Here is a 13,993-nt window from a genome sequence, read left to right as displayed (position 1 = left end):
TAATAAACTGCGCTTTGCATTACTGTTCCCTCAAAATATGTTGTTACGTGGATGATTACATTGTTTTCTGTTCCAATAATATTTTCAACAGGGTCATTGCTTGTGTGACCAAGAATTCTAGCAAAATATATGGGTGGAGGGGCTATGATTAGCTGATGAATTGCTGATGAATTGCCTAATCTGAACATCAGTCAATTTCTAAATATTACTTTAACTTTCCTGGACGATCATGCGAGATCATGCGTTTCTCCCCGCCTGCAATTCCGATCAACGACACTACCTGATGCACCAACTGGAACAACAGTCTACGCTTCTGAATACCATCGGAGATCATCCAAACTTTTGCTGAACTTCTGCACCAGGTGTTCCAAAGTTGTAAAAACGGAATAGCCATGTTCCAACGCTGTAAAATGCTTCAAGCCGTCTCTCACGAAGCCGAGTGGGCCTAAGATGAACATCAGCTTCAGTAGGCAGGTAACGCGTTTATTAAGCGAAGCTTTATAGGCTCACAAGTGTCGGCGGCGGTGGTGGTGGTGGTGGTGGTGGTAGTGTCACGCTAAAAAGTGGGCCGAACCTGGTGATAGTGCAGAAAGGGTCCAAACTCAATGGCACATACCCCTGCCATGTGGGCCGATCCTGGTGATTGTGTAGAAAGCGTCCAAGCTGAATGACACATACCCCTGTGGGCTCGGGGACCTGTAACGCGCCCTTGAACTAGCCCGTGTCACACGTGGGACCCAAATAGACAAAATCACGAGCCCTTCTCCTGTCGAGAAAATGGGAGTAAGTGAAGCTGGTCATCCGATTCTAGCCTGAGGGCTTCTGAAGCCCAGGCGAAACGTCAGCGAAGAGCCGCGGACCCCGAGTTGCGGGAGCGCGATGTTGAGGCCAAACGTCAGCGAAGTGCCGCCGACCCTGAGTTTAGGGCAAACGAAGCGGAATGCCTGCGATAGCGTCGTCTATCCACAAGCTTCCCTTACCCCCATTGTCTCGACAGGGGAAGGGCTCTGAGTTCTATTTATTTTTATTTCACTACGAAGAGTGACAGAAATATTCATAAGAGATGTTGGGGGGTGCAAACAAAAACCCATTTTAAGGCTTGACCAAGGCTTGCACACCGTTTACAGTATAACTGCAGCCCAAACAACATATCACATTCTGTATATAAAATACAATACCAGCAAAAAGATGCCATTATTAACAGCGGAGCTGTTTACGCCGGCGGTTAGTCCGTCCGTCGTCGACAGAAAATGTGAGCCGATCCTGGCGGTTGTGCAGAAAGGGTCCAAGCGCAATGGCACATACCCCTGTGAACTAGCGAAGCTGAGCCTGGCTACGTCTAGCTAAACATGGTTGGGACTACTTACGCTTAGTCAGTCATCGATAGGCAATCAATCGCCAATCAATAGCTAATAAATAATCGATCAATAATCAATAAATTCCGGAAAATGCTGGGGATGAGTTGGTAGTGCTTAGCGTAGCCCAAATGCATGGCCAATACCTTGCGATAGCCAATCGATAGCCAATCAATAGTTATTGAATAATTGGCAAATAATCAATAAATTCTGGAAATGCTGGGGATGAGTTCGTAGTGCTTAGCCTAGCCCAGATACGTGGTCAATACCTTGCGATAGCCAATCGATAGCCAATCAATAGCTAATTGATAATCGATCAATAATAAATAAATTCCGGAAAATGCCGGGGATGACACCATAGCTAGTCCTAGCCCAAAAGCTAGGACTAGCTAGGTGCCCATTAGCTCCGCTGTCTCCTTAGCATTGCGCCTCCAGTGCTAGCTATGCAATTTTTTAATCAAATATTGTTATATTGGGTGTCCCAGCTGACGTTAGCCAAGCTGCTATAAAATACGGTGCAAGATACGATTATAAAACCTACGAGGTTTGGTCGTCCGACCTCTGATGACCGTACACTGCAGGTCTTAACACCCTAGCTTGCCCCCGATTTTTTTTAACAGCTTGGCTAACGGTCGCTGGGACACCTTCAGCCCCCCATTTAAGCGCGCTACAGAGTTTCGGGCTTGTGGGAGTAAGTACCATATCATTTAACGACCAAAATTAGTACGGGCATAAGGAGTTTCCAGATGTGTGCAATACGTGTGGGCACATGCGCATGTAGTTAATTTCCCCTAATATCTCCAAGAAATAATCATAATTTCTTAAGCAAGTGCGATAATGTTTCAATAAGAGTGAATTATAGATGCCTAGTACTGGCCGTAAATTAATTACGGGCATCAAGAACGTTTTTAGTGTGTGAGTCGCGTGATACGTTTGCAGTTATCCGTACAGCTTTCTTCTGTAGTCTAGGTATTCTAGATATGTTAAAATATATAGTAGTACCCCACACAAGATAGCAATATGTTAACTTTGAAAAGGGAATTATATAAAAGGAGTTTTACATGTAGCGGCAAGCGAAACCACAGGCGCGAGAAGACGCCAACGATGCGGCAAAGTTAACGTGAATATGTTCTGTCTGCGCATTCCAAAGCATGTTTTCTCAAAAAAGAACACCCAAGCTTTTACAGCGAAGCTGTTAAGGGCTCCGTCTCCGATGGTCGTGTCCACGTGTAGAAAAAAGCTCCCATTGGCCGTATGCTGTATGTGCAAGTGAAAGCGCGCGAGGGACGCATGCTTTCACGGGAAGCGAACGCACGGCGGAGAGCAAATGCGACTTCTTCCGTCGCGCAAAAGGCCATGGGGGCGACGGGAGGGAGGGAGGGGAGGCGATGTTTAGCCGCGGCATCAAATTCGTATCTTGCGAGCGGGCGCAAGGGCAACTGGCGACTCAATCACCCACGCGAAAGGAGGAAAGTGGGAAGGCAGCGCGGGAGGGAGTGCGGCTTTTGCTCTGCGAGCAATTAACTGCGTACTTGTACTTAGCGCGGCGACGGGCGGTCGCGCGCACCTTATCTTGAAAGGGATCTGCAACGCGGCTCCTACCTTTTTATGTGCTGTCCTTTCGCCGCTGAATTTCCGTTGAAGCGATAGACCGCATGAACCTTCACTCGCTGCTGCTGGCGCGCTTGCTCATGCCAGCGCTTTCACAGCGGTTGTGTGCGGTCATCGAGTGGGATTTATTCATGTTTGCGTGTGCACACTGACACCATCCTTGTTAATTCAGTTAGTAAGGAATGTGTCCAAGTTTATACAGCCGTTAAAACTACTATCCTTACTCCGTATAGCTCACTACTAATTTGCTATCGCAATTGATGCTTCGCCTTTCCGGCGAAACTGCGTCTTTTTTGTTTCGCACTTTTAATATTTCAGTCTCAGCAGATTTAACATAAAACGCATGCGCTGCCGGTGTTTTGTTTCATGATATTTGTTTATGGGCTGTTATTCTCAAAATTCTGAGGAGCTGTATAAACATGGACATGTAGCAGCACCAGCCAAGCGCAGAACTGTTGTCGACGGCGGCGGCGTTTTGCCGGCGTTCGCACCGAACGCGTGCGGCGTTGGTGACGTGTTTATGAAGAACGTGCCAAGCTTCTGCCGTACAACCTATGGTGGTGTACCGTAGCGACGATAAAGCCATGGACACTGTGGTGACTACATAAATGAAAACCACCGGATGGTATATATTTCTCCTTCTTTAGTAACTCAAATAACCAATTACACCATCACATCTTAATAGTCTTAATGGGAAATACATAATCCCCACCATAGTATCGCTTCGCTGGTCTTCCATCTCCACCCCAGTGGAAGGGCTGACAGTTTTTTACTACGCGTGTAAAATCCATGGTAGATAAACAAAAGCTGTGTGTTATGTTCAAAGTAACGGGATTATTTTTAAGACGAAAAAGTCCGGATTTTGTTTTCGAGTAGTTTGCTTAATTACGCTGCATGCATTGAGCAACGCGAGAACGTTATTTGCTTTCTATATGAGTTGACGTAGACTGCAGTCCGTAAGAACCAGGCTAGTGGTGTGTGAGTGAACAATAAAATTAGTACTTTTATCAGCATTTACGTCCTGATCTGCGCTGGTTTGCGACTAGACTTGCAGTCGCTTGTTTGGCTCTATGTTGGCACATTAGAAGGAAATTTCTATCTTTTCGTCATAGCCACTGTTTCTGAACGCTTGAAAACGTCCATCACTTCTTCGGCCTCATACCTATTTTCTGTTCCTATATGCACAATTGGTCGCAGAAAGCATACACGATAAAATTTAATACATAAATTCTGGAGTTTTACGTACCAAAACCACGATCTGATATGAGGCACGCTGTAGTGGGGGGCTCCAGATTAATTTTGACCACCTGCGGTTCTTTGCCGTGCACCTAAATCTAAGCACACGAACGTTCGTGCATTTCACCCCCATCGAAATGCCATGGCCATGGCCGGGTCAAATCGAGCTCAGCTGCGCCACGCCATATAGTCCCTGAGCTACCGTGGCAGGTGAAAAACTATAAATAGACAATAAGAATAGTCATGAATACAGATTATACTTCCTTTATGTCGCACAGACCCAAGAAAGTAGGTATTCATTACGGGGTCAACGTTGTGCTTACTGCTGGCAATAAGCTATGAAAGATCTGCACCGTGCAGACAGTCGATTGCTGCCATCAGAGAATAAATGAGCGCAAACGGTAGTTGACCTGTGGAATGCCTTCTAACCTTTCGTTTCAATTTCGCAAAATGTAAATATGCTCTTAATTTTCAACGTAGTGAAGTGCCATTCGGACACGCAGTGAAGTGTGTCTATGGCCGAGTCGTGTCATATCAGTGATTTTGAGATCACCTGTGTAAGCCAGCCTGCCGATTACCCTTTATAAATAAAAATTGTGATGCCAGAATCCAAAGCCGCCGAGTATACACATGTGTGTTCATGATTGACCGTTTGGCGGTGCCATCCTCAAAGCATGCTCCATTAAGTTTCTTTTTTCGTTCTTTTACGAAACTGTGCAACCTTTTAGCTGATACTAAGCGTATGCGTTATCCCCCTTGGATCCATTTTTTCTACCGATAATTTTTCAAACCATGAATCATTACCATCTTTCTCAGCTTACTGTGGTTCAAAGGAAACTCAATTTTGGCACGTTCAGTACGCTCAAATGTTCTCGTAGTGCCGGTATAGTACATTGCAGGTATAAGGGTTTATTTTTTTTCTCGCTCCCGCTTACTTTGGTGTTCTGGAGATTTCGTGTACGCTTTTGTACGTATAGGTTCACGAATCGAATCATCGTGCTGCCCACGCACTGGCGATGCTCGGGTGCCCGCTTACAGCAGTGGCGGCTAAAGGCAACCGCGACAAATGGCCCACAGGACTTGGGTGAGGGAAACAGTGCAATGCGGAGAACAGGGACAGAGGGACTCGCGCGTTTCCAAGAGCCACGAGAAGCTCATCTCTACACCACAAGCCTTCAAATATTCAGGGGCACCTATTCGGGGCGACTCGCGAGTTGCTCCTGAAGGCCCAGCCCTTGGGAAGCGCACGCCGAGCAGGTGCGGCTGACGGGTTCTTTCTCGGGCTAACGCTACCCTAAGAAGAGAGCGCGTTCCTCCCGCCAGACTCCGGTTCTTTGCTCCTCATGCTTTCGAAAAAAAGAAAGAAGCTACCAACCACTTGTTTCTTCGATTAAGCTTTTAGTGTCGTTTTTTTTTCGTTGAACTTCACGTATTAGTTAAGAATCGAAGGAAACTTGCTTGTTCTTTTTTTTTTGTCCTCTCCTGACGCCAGCTTGCACAGGAAATTACACCTCGCCTCACTGTTGTCTTTCTACGAGGATTTGACTACAACGCCAACGAAGGAGCAAACGTAGCAAGCCAGGACAATCCGGAACGAAAGAGCATTGCAGCTCTAGAAGACGCGATTGCTGTGTAGAAGCACCCGTCATACTACGGTGGCGAAGCCGCATGAACGGACCAAGAAGGAAATAAGCGGCTTGGCGAGTGTTCATCTCATTTTCATCTCAATGATGTCAATAGGCGATGCGCGCAGTTCCTTCCCGATGGTCCGCTCCGCTGTAAATTTCTCTAGCCAATTATTTTCTAGGAACATAGCACGAGCGATATAACGTCACAGACGCTGAATTTTGTGAAGTGAAGTGCAAAACGAATGCTGGGTATCGCTATGTATCAGGAAGTCACGGAGAGCTGTGACAGCTGTGACAGCTTTCTGACAGCACAACCGGGAACAAATAGCGGCGTCTTTCAGGTACACAATCCAAGCAGTTCAGGCGGCTGCGTAGAGTCTTCCCGCTGGAGTTCGTATCGCTGGACACTCCATGATCAGATGTTCCACAGGTGCATCCGGGGTGTTACAGTGGACGCAAACTTCTGGTAGCATCTTCTTGAATCTATGTAGGAATTAAGGTGTGTAGGACACCTCCAGTAGTAGTCGATGTATGAGCGTGTCAAAGGTGCGAGCAATGCGTTGCTATGTTCTGAAGAACAAAAGTTATGCGGATCCCACTCACTGTGGGAATCGATGAATAAGCGACGCATTCTGTTCTGTTTGCTTTGATTGATGATAATTAGCGGTGATGTTGAGGGCAAATGTTTAAGTTCTTCAGCGTTTAGGGCAATACGAGAGTGGTGAGTTGATGCTAAACGCTACCTTGCGAGCCCCACTGCTGCTGTTCTGCGTATTACACAGAACACACAGCGAGACGTGTTTGCTTGAGGTGATGTGCGCCATTGTTCATAACCTCCGTGAAAATTAGCATTCTCATTGACGCATACGCCACATCGCATCGTGGCAGAAGCGTTTAAATAAATTAGGTGGCTGTACGTGCTAAAACCACAATAGGATTACGAGGCATGCCGTAGTGGTGGACTCCGGATTCATTTTCACACCCTGGGGTTCTTTAACGTGCACCTGCATCCAAGTCCACAAGCGTTTTTGTATTTCGCCGCCATTAGAATGCAGTTGCCGTGGTCAGGATCGAACCCTCCGACCTCGAGCAACGCCATAGCCACACAGCTACCGCGGCGGGCACAGAAGTGTTGAAATGACGTGCATGCACTTCTGCAGTGTCGCCTAGACGCTACGGTATTCTCTGCGTCTGCGCTCCCTGCATCAGTTGCCCGCTTAGCAAATTTCGACGGTGTTTATTTTTCAGAAATAGCAGTAGCGTAACGTAACGTACCTTGAACTTACATTTATTCAGTTTTTCTGCGATCACTATCGGGTCTAGTAGCGTTTTCTTGCCTTCTTACGTCGCATTTTCCCTCTCCCGCCATACCCCCATATATGCGAACGGCGAGCGAAGAGTGCCAAAGCTGCTAGTCAATAGTTTCGCGAAAGCATCGGTTCTATCCATTTTCTACCATTCTATCCACCTCCCCTCTGGCTTGGCCTTTTGCACGTTAGTACAAAGGTAAGCGTTGCAGTTTCTGCAGTGATTTTGCGGGGTGTCACGGATAATTGCAGCTGTCAAAAGGCTATTGTAGTAGCGACGCCCAGAGAGCTCCAGAGGGCAGTGTGGTGGTGCAATGACAAGGTCCAAACGAGCTACTCGCATCACCATTCCGCTGTGTCGTGCTCCTGCCATGTATATACACGCCCTGAACCATCCCCCGACGCGGCGTGCAAGACGACGACGACAGCAGCAGCAGCGCCGCGAGCACCCGCCCGCGCGGCTTTATCTTGAAAGGCATCTGCGACGGGGGCAGAGTTCGCCCACCTTGTGTTTTCGCGGTACGATCATGTTGATGCGAGCGCCGGCACCAAGCTCAATTCGCTCGCGGCTGCTGCTGTGCTGACTCATTCCAGCGTTTTGACTAAACGTTTCCAGGGTCATCGAGTGAGATGCGTTCATGTTTGCTTGTGCGCGTCTGACATCATGCTTGTTAGTTTAGGTAGTGTGCCTATGTTTACAAGTTTCTACGGCCGATACAACTACTATCCTTACTTTGTATAGGTGTCCACTAATTTGCTATCGCAATTGATGCTTCGCCTTTCGGGCGAAACTGACACTTTTTTGTCGCAGCATATATATATATATATATATATATATATATATAACGCCTGCCATTTGATACTGAATATTAAATTGTAGTCAAGGTACTAAAATTATCTGCCGCAGTCACCGAAAATGTCTGTAACCTCATTTCCTTCAATACGAACATGGCCTGGAATCCACTGAAAACAGACCCGATGACCAGTCAAAGATGCAATCTGTAGCCCTTTTGTGATTTTCTAGTGCGATAAACAAATATCGTAATAGTGTGATGCAGCTGACATTTCAAGAGCCATCCTCGAGTAAGAGTAGATCATCCATGTACCGATGCAATCATTTATTTATATGAATTGGGCAGCTTTGAATAAACCAATGAATTCGGCTGCAGTCATGCGTCCCTGGAAAAGCTATGTGAACATGGATTAATAGTGCTGTACGAACTTATTTAACCCTTTCACTGGCAACTCAACAATATTGTTGACTTAACAAATGTATCTGCAAAAACTAGAAAAATCCAAATATTAGTATGTGCCTTTCAATTTATCTTTGTTTATGTACCTGCTCAACAGTGTTATTCAATAAAAGGTCGAGCGTGAGCAGCAGCGGATGTATTGATCAGAAAACCTGAAGTCTTCGTCGTTATCTTAGTGCACATGGGGGTCATACTCTCGCCAATGCAAATTTTTGTTCTGTTTTAAAGCAAGCTCTTATTTTTAACTTCATAAAGTTACATCTCAATAACACACATTAGCCTTGCCAAAGCAAGTGCCAGAGACCAGTTTTGGGCCATATATTTATCGGTCACCACCTGGTCAACAATAATTTGGACCTACTGTATCTCGCGTAGTTTTTTAGACAAACCGTTTAATATTTCAATTTGTATGTATTTGAGTAAAGTAAAGAAGGAGTAAAGCAATAAAACCATTCTAGATCAAGCCGGTCTTATCTTGCCAGTTAAAGGGTTAATAAAGGGTAACCTTCTAGGGATGCTGACATTACTCGCTAGCACCTTCTCTAACTATGGTTTCCTTAACTTTACATCTTTGCAACGAGTTGGTGCGTTGTCAAATATACATGTTAGTGTATGGGCGCGCATGTGGGGGAGTGTGATATATTATATATATATATATATATATATATATATTGAGAGAAAGAAAAAGAGAGTGATAGTGACAGGGCGCTAAAAAAATGAGCGACAAAGGTTGTTTTCAGATGAGGAATTTCATACCAGTTGCTGATGGAAGCCTTCCGTTCTTCGTCGTTCATACCAGGCTATCTTCTAAAAGACCTGGTCCTGGAAGATACTTGTGTTCTATTAATCAAGAAGTCTTCCTGAAGCTCGCGAAGTCAACATAGAGCCAATCTAAATTTGTCCGCACATAATCCCCGGGTCAATTTACATCATTCCGCACGAGATGAAGTTCCGCGCCTATGAGATAAGGAACGGAGAGACTGATTTCGCATTACACGAGGGCGAAGAGAAAGCAAAATAACCATGAAAGCATTCTAATTAGAAGCAATGACCCGGAACGTAATGCCCTGATAATTAATACTGATGGCCTGGGGCGATTTTGGGCAAAAAGCAAGAAAGTGTGGATGAGAGCTTTTCGCTCATTTCGTTTTCTCACTCAACGTGGCTTTTTTCTTTGTCTCGGAAGATTGATTTTTTTTTGCTATCCCATATAAAGCCAGTTTAATGGACCAGAACTGTTAACCGTAACAGTAAACTCTAGTGCGAAATGATGTCGCTCTTGCAGAATACGTCTCATTAAGAAAAAGCAAGGCAGCCTTCCTTGAAAGCGACAAATTGCAGTTCCTACAGCTGAATCACATGGCTGAAATAAAACTGATACCTACCTACACATACATACATACGTACATACATACATACATACATACATACATACATACATACATACACACACATACACACTACATACATACATACATACATACATACATACATACATACATACATACATACATACATACATACATACATACATACATACATACATACATACATAATTGGTCAGTAGCATAAATAGTCGTGCGGCTCTGTCTTATGCTCCGATTTTTGCTGCACCCGCAAATAAGCATGTTCTGATCCGCATAACAAGCTTACCAATGAGGAATTCATTCTCTTTATCTATCTAAGCTAAGGTAGCTTTGGCTCAACGTGTATTGTGCCATCTGCCTGCATGGGTACAAATGGGGCTCGCTAACGTGCCTAGAGCTACACGTTCATAAATTTTCAATCAAGTGAATGGATGTACATCACCGTACCTCAATAGTTACGCACCCGGTGTATTGAGCCTACACTGCGAGCTGAGCTCGAAGCGGTGACGATGCTAATTTTATTTTATTTTGTTCATTTTTTTCGATAAAAATGAAGACCAATCGCAAATTTAACCCTGAAATGTAAATAATTTGCGGGCATGTTAATTTTCGTACACTTTCACTGGCCATGGATTGTTGGCTGATGTCACATGGTTGGGGTTACTTGACTAAAAATGTAATCCTCTGGTTTTCCTGGGCCTTTCTAGCTCATTACACACGCATTATAGACCCGTATGTAGTATATCCCTCACGCGCGTGTCTGTTTCGCAGATAACTATGATGACGGCGGATCAAATTAAGGTCTTACTAACATGTCTTGGCGACGGGCGAGCCTTCGTCAAATTTTGTTTAGTTGGACGGCCACTGGTAAAGTCGTAAAGAAGAAACGTTAGTAAGTAAAGCTCGTTTTCTGCAGCGTAGGTCATCACCTTTTTCGGGGCTAGATATAATTCCCCAGAATCATTCGCTGCGCTTCCCCCCCCCCGCCCCCTTCCCCATCCGGTAAGCGCCGTGCGCACTGGCGCGCATAAGCTCACTCGCAAAAGATACGAAAGCACTTAAGAAAACACGCCATGGCTTTGTTCTTGTACAATTGCCTCTTCTGCACAGCTTATTCGGGTCCATCGGGCCGAGAGATTAGAGGAGTCTAACAATGTGCCCGTGTTTGCGCTCTCTGCTTGCTCTGGCGTGTTCCCGGATATCGCTCGGTGTTTTGACTGGCTTAGGCCGTCCGTTTCAGTAATGTCATGCCATCGTGTTCTTTATCCTCGTAGTTGTCCGTTACTGTTTACGTTATACATTTATGAAGGGAGAATGCTTGTGGCCTGATGGCGCGCTTAAACCCCAGTAGGCGTTATTGTTAGACTCTAGTATATACGCTTCTAGCAACTTGTTTTGTGCTACTCGGGACAGATAAAAAGCCTCTAGGTATTAGGATATTTTTAAGTATCCTCGCTGCTTTCTTCACAGTTATAATGAATTGTTTTGTTCTTGACATCTCGTTCCTTTAATTCCTTCCTTGTTAGGAGTCTGACTGCGTCATCTCCATACGTGGCCGCCTTTACAAGTACGTTTTAACGCGAGAGCGTTAAAGGCCTCGCGTCGCAGAAAAATCGGTGCCGACGTCGGAGTCGGCCAGCATGGTCCGTTAGAGAAATATCATCCCAAACCACGCATCCCGAACCACGCAGGCCCTCCGCGTGGTGCATAGGCGTTACTGAACTAACTGAATTTTTCAAAGTAAAGTGCGTCGAAAATTCGTGAAGTACGACTTACACACAACCTACAGGCATGATAGCGCCGGACTGTAATTTGAATATAGGCAAAAAACACAATTCTGTTACGTGGAAACTCAAACACAAACCCCTTTTCCAGCTGGCGTTTGAGATCTGTCTTAGTAGGAGCGGTGCGCCCCGCTCGGTTCCTTGCAACACCATCCAGATGGCGCTCGATCGCCTCCACGCATCAGCGGCAGCGGCGGATCCCGCCGTGCGGGGATAAAAAAAAAGAAACAGAAAGCTCGCCTTCGTACATAGCGTTCGCTGCCAGTGTTTGCAGGTAAGCATTACGGTTACATAAGCTGCAGTAGCTGGGAAGCGTGAAAAGCAGTCGGGGATCTTTGAATGCTATCGCGTTCCACTCTTAAAGGCGAAGCTTAAGCGTCCTCAAATATTTTTTATGCGCGCGGAATGAGCTATCTCCGTAAAATATGGTGGGTTTCAGGCCCTCGCTTTTCACGCAGGATGCCATGCTCCTGCTAAAAACAAAGATCATCGACTCTCAAATCAGAGATGTAAAAGGCGTCCTCGCACCGGATCTATCCAAAGCATTCGATACAATTACACATGACTATATCCTAAAGAAGATATCGGCCTTGAACTTAGGAGTTAAATTCTTCTCCTTCATTGAATCCTTCCTCGAGAGCAGCACGGCGTTCATAAAGTTGAGGCAATCAGTCTCGGAGTCTTTCACATTCGGAAGAAAGGGTACTGCCCCAAGGGGCAGTTATCTCACCGCTTCTGTTCAGCATAGCTAATGCGCTAATTGTCGGAAAGCCTTGCAACAATTCCTTGTGTAGGTCATGCATTATATGCTGACGACATTGAAATCTGGTGTCCCGGGGGATCGGAGGCGATGGTTGAACAAGCTCTACAGGAGGCTCTGGACGTTACAGAGTCTTTCCTGGACGATACGCGACTGGCACTCTCGCCTGGAAATTCGGAACTCCTGCTGTACAGACAGGCTAGACGAGGTGCTAGGGGACTCACCCCACTTGATCAGGTGCCCATTAGCGTTCGTACCAGGGATGGGCATACCATCCCTGGAGTAGACTCTATTAAAATCCTAGGGTTTTTATTAGACTCAAAGGGCTGCAATGCTAAGCCCATCTCACCACGAAAACAGAGAACATTGTCAGATTAATTATGAGAGTGTTCAACAAGGAAGGCGGCATAGGCGAGGATATACTCCTTAGGGCTCACCATGCTTTCCTCATGAGCCATGTCATTTACATAGTCGCGGCCCTTCATTGTATACCAAAACGGAGAGATAAATTAGACACGCTTATACGCAAAAGTGTCAAAAAGGTGCTCGGCGTCCTAATCACGGCTAACGCAGAGAAACTCGTGAAGTTGGGATTACACAACACCACTTCGATGTTAATTGAAGCACAAAGATCAGCACAATTTACTAGATTCTCAAACTCCAAAGCAGGCAGGAGACTGCTGGATGCGGCAGGCCTCCATCCTAGCTACAATCAGGAAGAGACCATGCAACTTGATAATCAAACAAAGAAGTCCTTTATTACGTAGACCCTTTTCCAAGAAACGTCTACCCACAACACAATAAAGGCCGAAGGTTGGCGAGGGCTAGGGCTTTCATAAAGAACTTATCCGGAACGGAGAGCTTTGTTGACGCGGCGCGACACGCCAGCGCCAACTAGTTTTCCGTAGCAATAGTCAATGACAGGGGAGAACTGCTCTCGGCAGCTGCGCTGAAGACCTCCTTGGTCGACGTGGCAGAACAGGGCTGCTATAGCTCCGCATTACTTAACACAAAATGCACTACGGTGTACACAGACTTCCGAGTGGCAATTAGAGCGTTCGCCTCGCGATTGATAGCCAAACAGGCAGCCAGGATTCTCAATGGCAAACCCCTCTCAGCCATTATTCATCACATAGTCTGGTTCCCAGCTCACATGGGACCAGACGTATTACCGGGTCACCTGAACCCTAATGAGAACCCAAATGTATTACCGGGTCACCTGAACCCCAATGCCGCGACGGGACGGTGTCTCGGGTGAGTTTGGGAAAGCTCGTCCACAGTGATGCCCTAGATATTTTTCACGAAATCATATTATATACAGAGGGGATAGGCATAGGTTTCTCTTCCCCCACAATAAGCTCAACAGATCACAATCTAGCACGCTCCGCATGCTCCAGACGGGGTCCTACCCCTCTAGGGGCTTTCTGGACATGCTCCACCCCGACGTTGATCCATTCAGCCCAGATTTTGGCACTGAATTTTGCTCATTAAATCAGATGCTCTGGCAGTGCCCTGTGTTACAGGATTTTACCCAGAAAAAGACTGGACGAAGGCCATCACCGACCCCAGACAAGACGCCCAGCTCCTGGCTGTCCAGAGGGCCCGCGAACGAGCGGAGAGGCACGGCCTCTCTATTCCGACATGGGACTAGCCAACGGATAGCAGGCCCCCCTGCCCTAGCTACTCAGGACC

Source organism: Dermacentor silvarum, chromosome 1, assembly GCF_013339745.2.
Source record: "Dermacentor silvarum isolate Dsil-2018 chromosome 1, BIME_Dsil_1.4, whole genome shotgun sequence".
Classification (NCBI taxonomy): Eukaryota; Metazoa; Arthropoda; class Arachnida; order Ixodida; family Ixodidae; genus Dermacentor; species Dermacentor silvarum.
This window is presented reverse-complemented; position numbering follows the sequence as displayed.